Source organism: Panulirus ornatus, chromosome 1 (genome assembly GCF_036320965.1).
Source record: "Panulirus ornatus isolate Po-2019 chromosome 1, ASM3632096v1, whole genome shotgun sequence".
Lineage (NCBI taxonomy): Eukaryota > Metazoa > Arthropoda > Malacostraca > Decapoda > Palinuridae > Panulirus > Panulirus ornatus.
This window is the reverse complement of record NC_092224.1, coordinates 10,947,411-10,966,694: the sequence shown is the minus strand read 5'-3', so window position 1 is coordinate 10,966,694 and position 19,284 is coordinate 10,947,411.

Sequence of the window (19,284 nt, the reverse complement as noted above, 5' to 3'; positions counted from 1 at the left end):
GGCAGAGTGCTTGGTGGTGATGGTATCGGTGGCAGAGTGTATGGTGGTGATGGTAACGGTGGCAGAGTGTATGGTGGTGATGGTAACGGTGGCAGAGTGCTTGGTGGTGATGGTATCGGTGGCAGAGTGTATGGTGGTGATGGTAACGGTGGCAGAGTGCTTGGTGGTGATGGTAACGGTGGCAGAGTGTATGGTGGTGATGGTAACGGTGGCAGAGTGTATGGTGGTGATGGTAACGGTGGCAGAGTGTATGGTGGTGATGGTAACGGTGGCAGAGTGTATGGTGGTGATGGTAACGGTGGCAGAGTGTATGGTGGTGATGGTAACGGTGGCAGAGTGTATGGTGGTGATGGTAACGGTGGCAGAGTGTATGGTGGTGATGGTAACGGTGGCAGAGTGTATGGTGGTGATGGTAACGGTGGCAGAGTGTATGGTGGTGATGGTAACGGTGGCAGAGTGCTTGGTGGTGATGGTAACGGTGGCAGAGTGTATGGTGGTGATGGTAACGGTGGCAGAGTGTATGGTGGGGATGGTAGCGGTGGCAGAGTGTATGGTGGTGATGGTAACGGTGGCAGAGTGTATGGTGGTGATGGTAACGGTGGCAGAGTGTATGGTGGTGATGGTAACGGTGGCAGAGTGTATGGTGGTGATGGTAACGGTGGCAGAGTGCTTGGTGGTGATGGTATCGGTGGCAGAGTGTATGGTGGTGATGGTAACGGTGGCAGAGTGCTTGGTGGTGATGGTAACGGTGGCAGAGTGCTTGGTGGTGATGGTATCGGTGGCAGAGTGTATGGTGGTGATGGTAACGGTGGCAGAGTGCTTGGTGGTGATGGTATCGGTGGCAGAGTGTATGGTGGTGATGGTAACGGTGGCAGAGTGTATGGTGGTGATGGTAACGGTGGCAGAGTGCTTGGTGGTGATGGTAACGGTGGCAGAGTGTATGGTGGTGATGGTAACGGTGGCAGAGTGCTTGGTGGTGATGGTATCGGTGGCAGAGTGTATGGTGGTGATGGTAACGGTGGCAGAGTGCTTGGTGGTGATGGTAACGGTGGCAGAGTGCTTGGTGGTGATGGTATCGGTGGCAGAGTGTATGGTGGTGATGGTAACGGTGGCAGAGTGCTTGGTGGTGATGGTATCGGTGGCAGAGTGTATGGTGGTGATGGTAACGGTGGCAGAGTGCTTGGTGGTGATGGTATCGGTGGCAGAGTGTATGGTGGTGATGGTAACGGTGGCAGAGTGTATGGTGGTGATGGTAACGGTGGCAGAGTGTATGGTGGGGATGGTAGCGGTGGCAGAGTGTATGGTGGTGATGGTAACGGTGGCAGAGTGTATGGTGGTGATGGTAACGGTGGCAGAGTGTATGGTGGTGATGGTAACGGTGGCAGAGTGTATGGTGGTGATGGTAACGGTGGCAGAGTGTATGGTGGGGATGGTAGCGGTGGCAGAGTGTATGGTGGTGATGGTAACGGTGGCAGAGTGTATGGTGGTGATGGTAACGGTGGCAGAGTGTATGGTGGTGATGGTAACGGTGGCAGAGTGTATGGTGGTGATGGTAACGGTGGCAGAGTGCTTGGTGGTGATGGTATCGGTGGCAGAGTGTATGGTGGTGATGGTAACGGTGGCAGAGTGCTTGGTGGTGATGGTATCGGTGGCAGAGTGTATGGTGGTGATGGTAACGGTGGCAGAGTGTATGGTGGTGATGGTAACGGTGGCAGAGTGTATGGTGGTGATGGTAACGGTGGCAGAGTGTATGGTGGTGATGGTAACGGTGGCAGAGTGCTTGGTGGTGATGGTATCGGTGGCAGAGTGTATGGTGGTGATGGTAACGGTGGCAGAGTGTATGGTGGTGATGGTAACGGTGGCAGAGTGTATGGTGGTGATGGTAACGGTGGCAGAGTGTATGGTGGTGATGGTAACGGTGGCAGAGTGCTTGGTGGTGATGGTATCGGTGGCAGAGTGTACCTACGGTGAACAAAGTGCATATATCATCTTACGTGGCAGACATACAGTAAAGATAGTGTACGTATCTTGTGAACATATTGCACTTCTTGTGAACTCTGCGGATGGGTACGTGTATTATGAACATGTATCGTTTTTAGTGAATATTTTTTCTTTTTTTTACATTCAGTAAATACAGTGCACATATGATGATCCTGATAGAGTTACAATGTAAGAGAGAGATAGATGATGAACATAGATTACTTACAGTGAACATGTTTCATTTATACATTAAACATAGTGAACATTACTGAACATAGTATCAATATTTAGTGAACACCTTTTTATTTTACGTTGAAGGCTCCAGTCACGGACATAAGTCTACATCAAGACCGTAATTGAAATTTACAGAGAATTATGAAAGTTAAAAAAAAGAAACACGGGAAAGTATTTACGAATTTTGGGGAAATGAAAAACTTGTCTTTTGAAATGTTCCAGCTCATAGTTATTGGGAATGACATGAGAGGATAGAAAAGGGTTTGACAGTGAAGACACAGGATTTGATGGTGACTCACGGAAAAGAGAGGCGACATTTGTTGACGACCGGACGCGTAAGGTGAATATGGTGTATTCATAGGGATGAAGTGTGCGACGCTATCACTTGCCACTTCAGTAGTCACTATCTCATCGTTTTCTGAACATACGCTTCATCCTGTCTTAACTCTCCGTGAGTAACCTTCATTCATTCCTAACTCTTCATAAGTAAACATTCTCTGCATGAGGAACCTTCATCCATTCCCATCTCTCCATGAGTATACTCCATCCATTCTTAAGTTCATGAGTTAATTTCGTCCATACCTCACTCTCCATGAATAAGCTTCATCCATTCTTAACTCATCATGGCTCGATTTCATCCATTCTTAACCCTCCATGAGTGACCATCATCCATACTTCACTCTCCATGCGTAAACTTCATCCATTTCCAACTTTCTGTAAGTAAATCATCATTTGGTAGTTCTGCTTCCGTTTCATCATCATTTTTAAGCTATCATTTGGCAGTTCTGCTTTCCCCATCCCACACCTTTACCACCCTCCCTTTGTTTATCAGCATCGCTATTATCCACCACACAGCATCAGGACCACCGTCGTCCTCAGGGTAAGTAGTAATTGATGTATGGAAAGAAAAGAAAAAAAAAATGTTAGGGTCGACAATGCCCGCGGAGCCTCAAGGCCCCCCTCCGACTCGCCTCATCCCCTTTAACGGCGTTATCCCCGGGCTAGGTGCGTCGGGGCGGGGTCCTCGTGCCTCCGAGGGAGGTGTGCGTAAGGGGGAAATGTGGTCAAGCACAGAGGAGGAGGAGGAAGTAGTGTACTGGCAGAAGAGGAGGAAGAAAGGGAGGCTGGAAGGGAGAGTTTTCGTGGGTTTTGTAGGTGCGTTAACAGCGCGAGGCGAACCACATGTGGGGAATGTAGCAGTTCTCTCCTTTTGGTTAATGGCAGTGGGTTGCATAAGCTTTGGGAGCGCCACTTACCAAGCAGGGAGAGAGAGAGAGAGAGAGAGAGAGAGAGAGAGAGAGAGAGAGAGAGAGAGAGAGAGAGAGAGAATAGATGATGAAAAAACAAAGAACAGGTAATGATGATAGAGAGAGATGAGAGAGAGAGAGAGAGAGAGAGAGAGAGAGAGAGAGAGAGAGAGAGAGAGAGAGAGAGCACATGGGAAAGGCAGACAACAGAGTTTCAGCTGGTCTATGTGTAAGTTAATAACACAGACCTTAACTATACCTATCCCTATTTCTGTTCTAAGTTAACTAAGTAAGGATACATCAGTAAGAAGGCGGCCCCCCCCCCCTCTGGCAACAACAGCCGTCAAGAAAAAGAAACGAAGAAATACCAGGCGTTTCTGGAGTAGTCCTCCTTGGACTCTTACCAGAACCGAACGAAAGGGGAAATAATACCATGGGAATTAAGGTACATTACCCCACCCTCTGCTGTATTGCGATATATTCTTAGGATCTTGAATGAGAATAAGGAATTAGATTATACTTATGATCTTTTTTCTTTGTGTTCATCAGTAGATACCGGAACTGATAAGATATCTGAAATGGTGAAAAATTTGTCTGACCAATTTTGGAAGTTATCTATCGTCATCACTTTCACAACGTTTGACGGTTTCTTATTCCGGTGCTCAACGAATCTCTTCGCAAAGAAACACCTTCCTGCGTCATTATTACGTCTCTTAGTTCAGAGTTCTATTCCAATTATCCTTGTAACTGTATTCCAATTATCCTTGTAACTGTATTCTCTTGTAGTTGAAGAAGATCTTGGTGATTTACGTTGTCGAATTTAATCAGAATTTTAAAGGTCAACGCTAAGTCTGAAGGAAAGAGATCTAATCTTCTTAACTTCTCATATGTCAGATTTCTCGAAATTGGAATCAGTTTGGTTTCCCGTCTCTGTACTTGTTCCATCTTTTCCTCGTTCCATCTTTTCCTCCCCTTTCTTGTGGTTTAGGGACCAGATCTGGATTGCATATTGAAGGTGTGGTCTTACTAGAATATTAGAAAACGTAACAGAATTGTTTGGGGTGTTTTACAGTCGATGTTCCTTGCTGTGAAACCTGGTGTTACGTTTCCGTTTTTACTTGCAGTCAGGTAATGATTACCACATTTTTAGTGACCGGATATTTGAATCGTTTGGTAGTCGTTTAAAGAATTCTTATCTCTGTATTGCATTACTTTACTTTTTCCTCATTAGAATTCATCTGTCGCTCGTGCGACTTTTCTGCTAATTGGAGAGAGAGAATAAGAGAGAGTGAGGCGAAGCGAGAAAGAATGTGCGAGAGAATGAACGAAAAAGAGAAAATTGGAGAAAATGTGAGAAAGAGAGCATGTGAGAAAGAATGAGAAACGGTTTGAAAGAATGAGAAAGAGAGAAAGAGATTGAGAGAGCGAGAAAATTGAAGAGAGAATGAAAGAAAATGAGATTGTGTAGGAGATGATGAGGGAGAGAAAGAAAGCAGAGGGGATAATGAGAGTGAGACAAAGAGCAAGGGATGATGAGAGAGAGGGAAAGAAGGAGAGAAGGAAATAATGAATGTCGGGACAACACAGAAATTCAGAGGCGTTATACATGACAAAAATGCGAGAAAAAGAACAGTGCTTGTAAACCTTCGAAAATCATCCATGAGAGAATTACGTGTGTGTGACCAGACGTGTGTGTGTGTGTGTGTGGCAGGCGGCGAGCGAGCGAGGAGTCAGGGAGGCTGGGTAAACATGGCCAGATAACACCATCACCACCGTAAATTGTACCGTGCGATTATCCCCCTGACTGCTGGGGCGTCGGTCCTCACGATACCGCTACCAACCACCACTACCACAACTACCACAACTACCACCACGTCCCACTACCACCACGTCCCCACGTCCTCACACATTGCTCGTCCTAGACGGCTTTTTAAGATATGCCTCGCGATTCGCCCATACAACCTTACTCCCTTTTTCGTAACACCTTTAGATATAATGTTTCTTGAAGTCGGTCCATCGACGGAACCTATTTGCGAGGACGTAGCTGGAGTCATAGTAAGACCATTTAGATGACGGTGTAGGAAAAAAGGTGATTTTTAGGATGATAGTGGTCACGGAAGTAATTTATGCTAACTCTTTCTAAAGTTCGCCCCAAAGTCTTAACACCTTCGTTCATTATCATTAAAGTGGGGGTGTGGGATGGGTGAGGGGGATGTTGACGCTTGACTCACGACAGATAATGATGGTCCAGAATTAATGTCATATTTACGTAAGGCTCGTCCCAAGTCAAATTACCTGGGTAGTGTTTCCCCGAACAGCTGGAAGGTAGAATGACTAGCGACGTGATAACGTTAGTACCTTTACAAACCCCGGCTGATTACAGGAGAGAGCTGGACACACAGATGTCTGGGTGTACGGGCTTGACCGAACGTTAGTTCTCTGTGTAAACACATTCTATACGACGCTGTCACTCCGCGTGATTTTCATGTCGCTCGATATACAAATATATAAATATATATACGGTTTGCGTTATCGCTCTTGCACATCTAAACGCTCTTTGGACATGGATAGGTTGACGGGGGCTTGCAGAAAAGCAAGATCTACACACACACACACACACACACACGCACATACACACACACACACACACACACACACACACACACACATATACAAACACACACACACACACACACACACACACACACACACACACACACACACACACACACACGTAAGTACACGTATAAGAACACAGACGCACGTCTTCATACGACCATTGGTATGGGAAACTAACAAGAGTTGAGCTTTATGAACAAACTCTCCCCCTCCCTCCTCTTCTCTCGCGTTAATCACCTTGCTAATGATGAAGTAACTCAATTTATTAACAATAATTTCGCCGCCATCAGTCCCAGACTCCCCCGCCTTGCCACACTACCTGCCTCCCGCCATACCTTCCAGCCACCTTCGCCTCACGGCTCTTAGCAAGAATTTCAAGTTGCCAGACTGTCGGAAAGTCTGAAGATGAAGCCCTTCGCTGCGCCCACTGACCTACCTATTTAACTCTACAAGGAGTTCAACGTCGTTTGAGCCAAAGTTCTCTGTTCTATCATCAGTTCATCTCTCTGTCAGTAGGAGTATCCCTGTGGCTAAGACTTTACATGTTCTCTCAGTACGTAAGACAACAAGCAGACAGTGTAACAGTGAGTGACGACTCAGTTACGATTCCCAGCCTATTATGAAAAATCGTTTGTGTTTGACTGGGCTCAACACAGACACTTGAGAGCCCCGTAGACGCGCCATCAGTTTGGTGATGTGAAGACCTCATCTGCCATTCACTGCTTCGTTAAATTCCTTGACCTTTTTTTTTCTGTAACAAACTAGATCAACTAGATCTCTCTCTCTCTCTCTCTCTCTCTCTCTCTCTCTCTCTCTCTCTCTCTCTCTCTCTCTCTCTCTCTCTCTCTCTTTCTCTATCTCTATCTTCACCAAAGCTATCGGCCTAGTCAACCACATATAAATCATCAACAAATCCTTCAAGACTGAGATGCAGTTACGTAGGTCGGTAACGGTCTGCAGTGTTTCACAGTGACTGTCGTTACAATCTTATGTTTTCAGCTACAGTTCCTTGCAGTTTCAATCAACTTAGCCGAAGCGTTGCTTGCAGGTACATTTTCATTAGATTCATACGATGTACCATATGAATCCATGATCTTGTGTCATCTGCACTGCATTATTGGGATAGACGTTTACTAGTAAGAACTTCACAAATTTGTGGCGACCTTTTTCACATCTTTAGAGGACAAAAATGCTGCCAAAAAAAATGTAAGTTTTTGCCACTAATCCCTTTCATCGTAAATAACGTTACATTGATGAAACTAAACACAAAGATACGTTTCTATAATCTCGATAAAATCGTGAAGCTATGCAGGTAGAGGTACGGTGTTCATCTGCGAACCTTGGCCATACTCTTTCACATTCAGACTGTTGCTAAATGAAAGTAAGATGATCACGTCAAATTCTACCGATTAAAAAAGAAAAAAGTTCTTTTGTACTTGGAATGTTATCCTGGTTTCATGGACGGGAATTTTGAATACGATGAAATTCCATAGTCTCAGGTGAATTGACAGTACCAGTGGCGTGTTTCAGGAAGTGATTTTAGCCCCAAGATTTTTCAGTAGGCTTCAGAGAGAGTTTGATGGATTACAGAGTAACTCCTGTGTGTTGGTTGTCATGCTAATTAGAACTGCGAGATAATCTTCGCACACGATAAGGTCTAGGTTCTTCCTTGCTTAGCTGAATAGCACAGCTGTTTTGATATTCATAATCTGTGTACATACGAAATTAAATCCAAATCTCGTTTGGCATCTGTGTCTTAGATATACCCTATTTAGCCTTACGTGGTTACCAGCTTCTGTTGACGTTTAATCATATACAGATTGGCTGTATTATATGTAAGGTTATGGGTATTGACGAAAATATAACTGAATATTGCTGGAAGGACACATGACAAAGACATCATGCTTGTTTCTACCCTGGTCTCTGCCCCAGAAGTTTACCATTTATATACTCGTTTTATTGATATACGTCTCGAAGTACAGTTTTGTGGTATACCTACATCGAAGAGTCGATGAACTAAGACCATCTCTCAGCAATATATTCACTGGACTTGTTCTAGGCACTTCAGTTCCTCATGTCGTCAACTGCACTCTAGCTAGCCTCCTTGTAGTCTGCTGAGCTGCCTCAAAACTGTTTTCTGCAGTGCTCTGCTCTCTTCTAGCTACAGGAAAGTTGCCCTCACAACGACAGAACCAAGAGACATGAAAGTTCGGTGTCACTGTACAAATTATGTTATACATCAAAAGAAGACGGTTAGTGGATCTTCTCATTTCTTTAGCGACTGTCCTGATATACCTGAAGCTCTCATATCCCTTACTGCATATCCTCCTGGTTCTGGCACCAGTGTGTCACACTGAATCTTATGAGCAATAGATGTGAAGGGAATCAGAGAGAAATATACTTTACGGATGATCTTCCGTGAAGCGATTTGATATGTTCTTTTGTTTTATATGAATTTGCTGAAAATCTCTTCATTTTTTTTTTGTCGTCCGTTTGCTAAATTTTTTTTGCACACGTCTTCTCGTTCATGTATGGACTGAAACTGATTGTGATATCAAGGGAAATAATCCCAAACGAAGTATAAATTGTTATATGTGTATAACATTGTAATGTATTTCAGTTTTCGTGTACATGTTGTGGGAAGGACTGGCACATGCCATCACCAGAGAGAGAGAGAGGTTATGTCAACCATCGTCATAAATGCTTCCTAGCTATGGCATGATGGCATCTGGATGCTGGTGCCGTATGTGCTGTACGAGCTGGAGCTGAAGGCGACTCTACTGAGGTGGCTGTAAATCTCCCGTGGGTAATGGAGTTTCCCATTCCGGCGGCATGTGTGGTATTGACAACCAGAGAAAATTACTGCCATGAGAATATACACAGAGAGAGATCAGGATTTTTCCTTCACTGCTCAGTAATATCAAAAGAGTTTTTTTTTTTTTCCTTCAGTTGGTCAGTATTGGAAGGTGAAAATGTTGCAGTTTACTAAAAAGAATATTGTTTTCTTATATACGACATCTGATGAGACATATAAAGATTCAAGTGTTAATAGTCTTCTGAAGAGCTTGGACGTTGGGTCTTGTCTGGTGTGAACTGTTAAGATAGATGGTCACAAATAAAACAGTCAGATTGTTCTTGCAGAAAGGTCTAGTGGTATCAGGCTTGTAGAGAACATCCATGAATGTTCATGAACGTAATAACATTTCTTGATGTTGCTAAGATCTGCTATTGTCGTACATCAGCTGTCATTGAGGATTACGTAATATGTTAGATGACATTTCATTGACATGTGTCTGTCTGCAAGAACAGTCAGACTGTTTTGTTTATGGTCTTGTGTTTAACAGTTCACGTCACTGTACAATGTTCCACGTACCCTCCCTCCTCCCTCCATGCATTATCGCCAGCTCAGTTAACATAAACATACTAGGTACGTGCTAAGGAACTAGGCACGTGCTTGAGAACAAGGTGTGTGGTAGCAAACCTCTGTGGCCGAGTGTACATTTACAGCTTCAAGTTGCCATAGACGCACTAATGGACTAGGGTCATAGGTAGCAAATGATTTGTATATCAGTAAGTGCAGAATCTTAGTCACTGGTAGAAAATGAGAGGCGATATAAATTGTGAGTTCTGTTGAGCTGTTGAAATGCATATGAATGAGGTAAAAGACATAGCTGTAATAAACTTTGATGGTAGATGTAATAAACACTGCTGACAGCTTAAAGCAACGTAAACACTGCATAACAGCGTGGCTTGCGTGTGTGTGTGTGTGTCCCATGCTGGTCTAGCTCCGCCATGGCATCGTGCTCATTACTTCCAACATTACGTAGACACGTTTATACAAAAGCTTGGCCAGTGGACAGTATCTCGTGGCACGAAAACCTTCAACCCCGAGAACATCAACTCGGCAACCTAAATAGCACTATCTTCTACTAGTCAACTGCCAAGATAATTTCCAGTCACTTAAGACCAGCAGATTGAGACCAGGTAGCTGCCATTGGTTCCCCTCTGGATCAAAATAGAAGCAGACCCAGATAACCTCCTGTGAATGCCAGACAGCAAGATTAGATATCCTAAGGCAGAGATCAGATGACGGATACCAACAGGTCACCAGAACCAACACGTTTGGTTTACAAAGTATGAGGTGTACTCGCATGCTTGAATACAGTAAGGTATACTTGGTATGCGATGATGAACCACGATGTGAAAGAGTATGTAGAAGCTCATTTTACAGCTAATGCTCAAGAGTGATACCAGAACAACTGATGTTTTTAGCTTGCGAACCATCTCTCCATATTGATGCGATGTAAGCTTATCATGAACTTAAGAGACTTGTCAGTCTGAAAGTATTCTCAGCTGATACAGCACTGAGGGAAATTCTGAGGAGTTTACCTTTGGACATACCACAACAATGATTGATTCATCAAATTAAAGTGTTTTCCCAGACATGTGGAAACAAATCACTGAGACAATGTTGCTTGACAACCGATGTTTCTAAACTAATGATTTCTGCTTATCATAATGGAGGGTTTGCTGCTAAGATGGTAAGGGAAGATGTCGGACCCAAATCGTAATTTGTGACGATACTCAACACCATATTGGCTTGCTGTTATTGTAAACTGAATTCATTGAGAGATTTGCATATATGTGTCATAACTGACTTTTATAAAACGGATTGATTGTGTGGACTGTATTCGTACACGTCACCACTCATACTGTCCTTGAACTTTATTTACGAGAACAGACACTCGTCGTTCCTCTCAATTCTTATTCAGAAAGTCCCGCCAGATCGCCGTCACTCGGTTAGACATCAGACTGTATCATTAGACGAATGTCATATCACTTGTGAGGTGGTGCTACATTGTAGCGGGTCTGAAGTGTCTCGAGGCTGTGATCAACAAGGTCGCCAGAAATACGCTTATCTTTGCTAAATTTCTCGACGACTTTACTATTAACTTGTTTGACTAAGGTGTCACTATTTGTAGCACTGATTTGAAACAGATTCTCGTCGGAGTGAAGACAAGAGAAGTCAGAATCATCTCAGATATTTAGAAACGTAAGGTATTGTTTACCTGCGCCTCAGTTCCAACAGGAGATACCAGTGTTTTAATTTTCCACAGTACCTTTTCCCCCGCGTTGTTAATCATGTTAGGTTATTAGGGTTGTACGTCATCTCATCACCGAAGTGGACCCATTATGTTGATCACAATTAGTAAAGCAGCTCGAAAAATGGTCATATGTCATAGGTTAAACAATTTGTGCCTGCAGAAAAAAGAGAGGACATTTGACGTATTAGATTAGAACACAAAGGGAATAAGAAAATTCTGTACGGCTCCAAGGGTTTAGACATGGTCAGAATAAAGGACGGAAGATAGATCATGAAACGTAGATCTTAGATTATTCTGGTTAATGATTATCCCAGATAACATCATCCCTCTTAAATCCATGACTTCAGGCGACCAGTGATACAAGATAAGTCATATAACTTTTTCAAGTGTTTTTGTGTTGCAGATTCATGGCGTCGGGCGAGCCTCCAGATTATAGACTTAGGTACTTCATAGCCTGAGGAAGGCTTTTATGCCCCTATACATGTAATATTTTCGAGTGTTTCTGGTTATGTTTGTGTGTAATTCTTTCACAGCCGAACTGCAACACCTATATATATATATATATATATATATATATATATATATATATATATATATATATATATATATATATATATATATATACTGCTCATCTTGGGGTGGCTGCTGTCAGCGTGGTATCATAGCTCACCATGCTGAGGTGGGTGTTACCTCACAAACATCACACAGACCTCCATTTAGTGATGTTTCAAGTGGCAATTTATGTTTTCCATTCAAAAGTAGAAATTCAATTTAGGTACAGGACATGGGGGAGACCATATGAATTTATTTTCGTGAATGAATGTAAATCGTGAAATTGTATTTGGATTTTTGATTTTGTTGTATCAAAGTGAGCACCGCTGGCTAAGAATTTGGAGTAGCTGTGGAACCTGCTTGTAGTTACCATTCACGAACAGTGGTACAGTGGTGTGTCAGCGCCACACAGTAATAGTATGTTACATATCACACTGAAAACTGTATATGTTTAGATAGATAGATAGGGGATGTAGATAGATAGATGAATATGTATATAAAGAGAAAGGTAGATAAGAATCGCCAGAGCTTGGATGACTTCTTTGGTTAAATGGTTTACGTTTCTGTAATCACATATACCATAGTCATAGCTTATATAGAAAAGATAATATGCCATGTAATATGTACATTATAAGTTTCTGTACAATGCATAGTGTCCAATGAAGCCTAAAATGTTACTTGACTAATATTTATCATGAAAACACAACGGGTTATGAATATTAGATTAAGAATTAAGAACAGTTGAGCAAAATCAGTACAGACCATCCTAAACAACGTAGTCTATTTCATTTCGTAGGTTTTATCCACAGGTTAACATTAGAGTAGCATTTAAAGTAAGAAATACAAGTGTCATTTTTAAAGTTCAAGAAGTTATTAATGCGCTGTTGCAGTCGTCATTTGTCTTCACGTATAAGTGCAACAGCTATAAAGACGAAGCGACACTTCAGGACTTGTATCCATGAACACCTTGGGTGATCATTGCGAAGGAAATGCCTGATTACCAAACCTCTCTTCTCAGCAATACGGAATCACGCTCACGACAATGACCACCCAATGTGGGCAGATTGCTTCCCTTGTGCTGGGCCCAGTAGCTCATCACACACACTGATCTGCTCATACTGGACTCCCTCCTGTCCTACAGCATTAAACAAACCATAAGTAACAGTGTGGCATCTACGGAGTTGTTGTGTTTTTAGATAAGTTTTATTAGATGGAGAGTAGAACTGTGTAGTTGTTGTAAACGCATGTTATAGTTATTCATTTATATTTTTTTTTACACTTAATCGCCGTCTCCCGCGTTAGCGAGATATGGCAAGGAAACAGACGTAAGAACGACCCAACCCACCCACATGCACTTTTATATATATATAAACGCCCACACACGCATTTATACATACCTATACATTTCAACGTATACATACATATACATAGACAGACATATACATATGTACACATGTACATATTCGTACTTGCTGCCTTCATCCATTCCTGTCGCCAACCCACCACACATGTGTAATGCACGGAAACCACAGCTCCCTTTCCACATCCAGGCCCCACAAAACTTTCCATGGTTTACCCCAGACGCTTCACATGCCCTGGTTCAGTCCATTGACAGCACGTCGACCCCGGTATACCATATCGTTCCGATTCACTCTATTTCTTGCACGCCTTTCACTCTCCTGTATCTTCAGGCTTCGATCGCTCAAAATCTTTTTCACTCCATCTTTCCACCTCCAATTTGGTCTCCCGCTTCTCATTCCCTGTACCTCTGACACATATATTCTCTTTGTCAATCTTTCCTCCCTCGTTCTTTCCATGTGACCAAACCAGTCAAACACACCCTCTTCTGCTCTCTCAACCACACTCTTTTTATTACCACACATCTCTCTTACCCTTTCATTACTTACTCGATCAAACCACCTCACACAACATATTGTCCTTAAGCATTTCATTTCCAACACATCCACCCTCTTCGGCACAACTCTATCTAAAGCTCATGCCTCGCAACCATATAACATTGTAGGAACAACTATTACTTCAAACATACCAATTTTTGCTCTCCGAGATAACGTTCTCGCCTTCCACACATTCTTGAACGCTCCCAGAACCTTCGCCCCCTCTCACACCCTGTGACTTACTTCCGCTTCCATGGTTCCATCCGCTGCCAAATCCACTCCCAGATATCTAAAACACTTCACTTCCTCCAGTTTTTCTCCATTCAAACTTACCTCCCAATTAATTTGTCCCTCAACACTACTGAACCTAATAACCTTGCTCTTATTCACATTTACTCTCAGCTTTCTTCTTTCACACACTTTACCAAACTCAGTCACCTGCTTCTGCAGTTTCTCACCCGAATCAGCCACCAGCGCTGTATCATCAGCGAGCAACAACCGACTCACTTCCCAAGCTCTCTCCTCCACAACACACTGCATACTTGCCCCTCTCCAAAACTCTTGCATTCACTTCCTTAACAACCCTATCCATAAACAAATTAAGCATGAAGACATCACGCACCCCTGCCACAAACCGACGTTCACTGGGAACCAGTCACATTCCTCTCTTCCTACTCGTACATATGCCTTACATCTTAGTAAAAAAAAAAAATCACTGCTTCTAGCAACTTGCTTCCCACACCATATACTCTTAATACCTTCCAGAGAGCATCTCTATCAACTCTTATCATATGCCTTCTCCAGATCCATAAATGCTACATGCAAATCCGTTTGTTTTTCTAAGTATTTTTCACATGCATTCTTCAAAGCAAACACCTGATCCACACATCCTTTACCACTTCTGAAACCACACTGCTCTTCCCCAATCTGGTGCTCTGTACATTCCTTCACCCTCTCATTCAATACGCTCCCATATAATTTCCCAGGAATACTCAACAAACTTATACCTCTGTAATTTGAATATTCACCTTTGTCCCCTGTGCCTTTGTACAGTGGCACTATGTATGCATTCGCCAATCCTCAAGCACATCACCATGTACCATATATACATTGAATATCCTTACCAACCAATCAAGAACACAGTCACCCCCTTTTTTTTAAATTAATTTCACTGCAATACCAACTAAACCCGCCGCCTTGCCGGCTTTCATCTTCCGCAAAGCTTTCACTACCTCTTTTCTGTTTAGCAAACCAGTCTCCCTAACCCTCTCACTTCGCACACCACCTCTACTAAAACACCCTATATCTGTCGCTTATGATCAAACACATTCAATAAACCTTCAAAATACTCACTCCATATCCTTCTCACTCCACCACTACTTGTTATTCCCTTCCCATTAGCCCCATTCACCGGTGTTCCTATTTGTTCCCTTGTCTTTCGCACTTTATTTACCTCCCTCCAAAACATCTTTTTTATTCTCCCTAAAATTCAATGATACTCTCTCACCCCAACTCTCTTTTGCCCTCTTTTTCACCTCTTACACCTTTCTCTTGACTTCCTGCCTCTTTCTTTTATAATCTCCCAGTTATTTGCACTACTTCTCTACAAAAAAGTCCAAACGCCTCTCTTCTCTTTCACCAACAATCTTACTTCTTCATCCAACTACTCACTACCCTTTCTAATCTGCCCACCCCCTACCTTTCTCATGTCACAAGCATATTTTGCGCAAGCCATCACTGCTTCCCTAAATACATCCCATTCCTTCCTCACTCCCCTTACGTCATTTGCTCTCACCTTTTGCCATTCTGCACTCGATCTCATTTGGTACTTCCTCACACAAGTGTCCTTTCGAAGCTAGCTTACTCTCACCACTCTCTTCACCCCATCATCCTCTCTTCTTTTCTGAAAACCTCTACATATCTTCACCTTCGCCTCCACAAGATAATGATCAGACATCCCTCCAGTTGCGCCTCTCAGCACATTAACATCCAAAAGTCTCACTTTCACGCGCCTGTCAATTAACACGTAATCCAATAATGCTCTCTGACTATCTCTCCTACTTGCATACGTATGCTTATGTATACCTCTCTTTTTAAACCAGGTATTCCCAATCACCAGTCCTTTTTCAGCACACAAATCTACAAGCTCTTCATCAATTCCATTTACAACACTGAACACCCTATGTACTCCAATTATACTCTCAACTGCCACATTACTCACCTTTGCATTCAAATCACCCATCACTATAACGCGGTCTCGTGCATCAAAACTACTAACACACTCACTCAGCTGCTCCCAAAACACTTGCCTATGCATGTTTTAATGATAGGATGTTCAACTGTAAACTGTAGATTTTAAATCGTGACTAGGAAATATTGTTTCTTGTGGATCTATGTGTCACGTTTTAATGTATTCTATATAAGGTAGGGTTGTTGGTCGTTATAGATTTGGCATAATTGCCTTTATTCTTTATTGTGTTATTCATTATATGTAGGGTTTATATGATATATGTTATTCAAGTAACATTTTAGATATTATTAGACTTTATGCTTTGTACGGACACTCATAATGTATATATTACATACATATTTTCTTTTTTTTATAGCCTCTGATGATGGTATATGTAAATAAGAAAACGTAAGCCAATAAAACCAAAGATGTTCATCCAAGTCTTAGTCATTCTTTTCCCATAATGACCACGTCTTCCTAGCAACAGATCCATTGCTATCATATATATATATATATATATATATATATATATATATATATATATATATATATATATATATATATATATATATGTAGTGATAATCTGAAATATGTATCAGTATCTTATGTCCTTCGTAAGTGTATTCACCCTCTTACCCTCTGTTTTGGAAGAATTATTCTTGAATATTGTTTGGAGTTTAGACTCGCAGTGTTGGTGATGGTAAATGCGATGAAAGAACTCCAAAATCAGCAGTGCGAAAGACACTGACAGTATGAGTAGCAGAGACTATGGGAATTTTTGATGACGATAACAACAATTGTTATGACACTTGAAAAGTGAATAGAGTACGTTGTTCCAGGCAAAGGACGTCGATGGTTTCATCTTTCGAACCACGATGGTCCTTTGTAAAGTATCGTCATAAGCTCAGGTATCTCAAAATATCTTCAAATCATATACTTATAGCAGCCATGGGGTCAACAGCGTACCATAGCTTTGTGTATTGCATCAACATGAATCAGTACAGTCTTGTAAACTAGGTACAGTGTAAGCTGGTAAAATCAAATATGCTCTTTGAGAGGAGCTGAGTGAGTGCTTTGGGAGACTGACTTTGAGGGATCGAACTGTAGTGCTGCCGTGTTTGAATAGAAGATCGGATGATATAGTAACGGATGGAGGAGGAGGATTGTAGTTTTGTTGGGTACATGTATAAGGTCGAGCCATGTAGTGAAAGAGGAAGTGTGATAGGGAATACGTTGTTCATGAAGAGGCTTATGTGTTCATGAAGACATGGGCGAAGAAGAGTTCACAGTTTGCAGGTATTGATGGAATGGATGGTGGTATATGTGTAAAAATGCTATGTGGGAAGTTGGTAGAGGAGGTGGTACTGTGAACCTGCGATCATTGCCCAGGTGCAGAGTGAAAGTTGAGGGTGATTTTAGGAAAAGAGGAAATGACATACGTGTGAAAGAAGTGGTGAGTGAGGCGGCTCCAAAAATATTTTTTAGTACAGATATACGATGAGAGGTTGGGTAAATAATGGTGTAGGAAGGGAGTACAGTAAACGAAAGCACAAGAGTAGAGGAGAATTGGAAGATATTTCGGAGAGCAGTGTTTAAGTGTATAGGGTTAAGTGAGTTATATATGGAGAGTGAAATATGGGCATATCAGATGGGGCAGCGAGTGGTGGAATGACGAAACAGTGCGAGTCATTAATGGTGAAGAGAACAAGAAGAGTCAGGAGGTCAAGGGAAAGGTAAAAGAGATAGAAAAAAGGATGTGTGTGTGTGTGTGTGAGAGAGAGAGAGAGAGAGAGAGAGAGAGAGAGAGAGAGAGAGAGAGAGAGAGAGAGAGAGCATCGATAAACTTTAGGGGACAGAAGGAAAAAATTTTGATGGAGGTGAAAGTGTGAGAAGAACAAGAAACTGAGTATTTTGAAGAACTTCTGAATATCTCAGGTGAGCGTGAAATGGATTTATTGTGTCTGGAACGCGGTGAAATATGGAACTCACCAGTCATGGCCTATGGGATGGTTAAACGAGGGGAGGCAGCGGAAGCCTTACACGAGATGAAGGATGGCATGGCGTCGAGAACGGCTGAGATTTCATATGAGCTCCTCAAGAAAAGTGGCGGTGCTTTTTATGAGCTAGTCATGTTGTTCATCGTGTGTATGTCCCGAGGTGAGACGCCGGAGGACTGGTGGAAAGCATCGAGGATGAAAATGAATGTTTTCTTCATAAAGATACAAGTCTGATGAGCATATGGGGGAATGGTAAATGAGATGGGATGTGGAGCACACAGCAGCTAACTAGGAAAGAGCTACGTGGTTTCATGAGGCAGATATTGCGTGAACCAGGTGTTTGTTTCGAAGAATATGTGTGAGAAATATTTGGAGAAATGGAGACGTATGTGATAACTATTGATCTGGAGAAAGCGTATAGCAGGACAGAGAGAGAGTGTTGCCGTGCAGGACAGGGAGTGTTGCCGTGTGGAAAGCCCTACAGATACTGCTAAAGACAGTGACGACTTATTACCGGTAGATTGAGCTGTGACTGGAGGTTAGATGACCAAGACCGGGGCATGTTTTGCACGTGCCATGTCGGTCACCATGGGAAAAGGGAAGGGAGGAAGAAGTGTATTTCAAGGTGTAGGAGGGTCTGCGCCTAGAATGGGTGACATTGTTATGGTCGGGTTTGTAAGGGAGATAGAGAGGACTTTTGGGCTAAGCAACGAGTCTACAGTATGCTTGAGATTTTTGGGTAGGTAGGTAGGTACGTAGGTAAGTTAGTTGCCTTTTTTTTTTTCATTTTCACTTGGCTCAATTGGCAGACTTCAGAGAGAAACTTGAGAGGCTTGTAACAGAGTTAGGGAATGTCTGAAACTGAAGAATTTTGGAAGTCAATACGAAAAACACAGATTGATCCAGCACAGGCATGAGATGGGTGTGTTTAAGTAGGGGTATGAATGGGAGGGACTTGCAGGGGATGGGATGCTTAGGGTACCTGGAAGCGGACGTGCAAGCAAATGAATTACAAGATGGGAGAGAGAGAAGTGGTCCTTGACGCGTTCAAAGCGTGTGTGGAAGGAAAGGACAGCATCCGTAAGGTCAAAAATGAGTATGTTTGAGAGTACATAGTCCAGAAGGTGTCGCATACATGCGAATCTTGGAACTCAAATACAGAGGACAGTATGATGGATGGATGTGCTGGAAATGAAATGCTCAGGGACGGTATGTAGAGTGAGGCGGCTTCATCTTGTGAGAAATGACAGTCAGAGAGAGAGACGTGCTGCTGAGCATAGCCTGATCAATAGGGCAGACCGGAGAGTGTTGAAATGGTTGGGATATATGGGAAGGCTGAGTGAAGACACTCTTACAAAGAGGGTCGAGGTTACATCAGCAGACGATGGAGGGGGAAAGAGGAAGACCGAAAAGGAGATGTAAGAT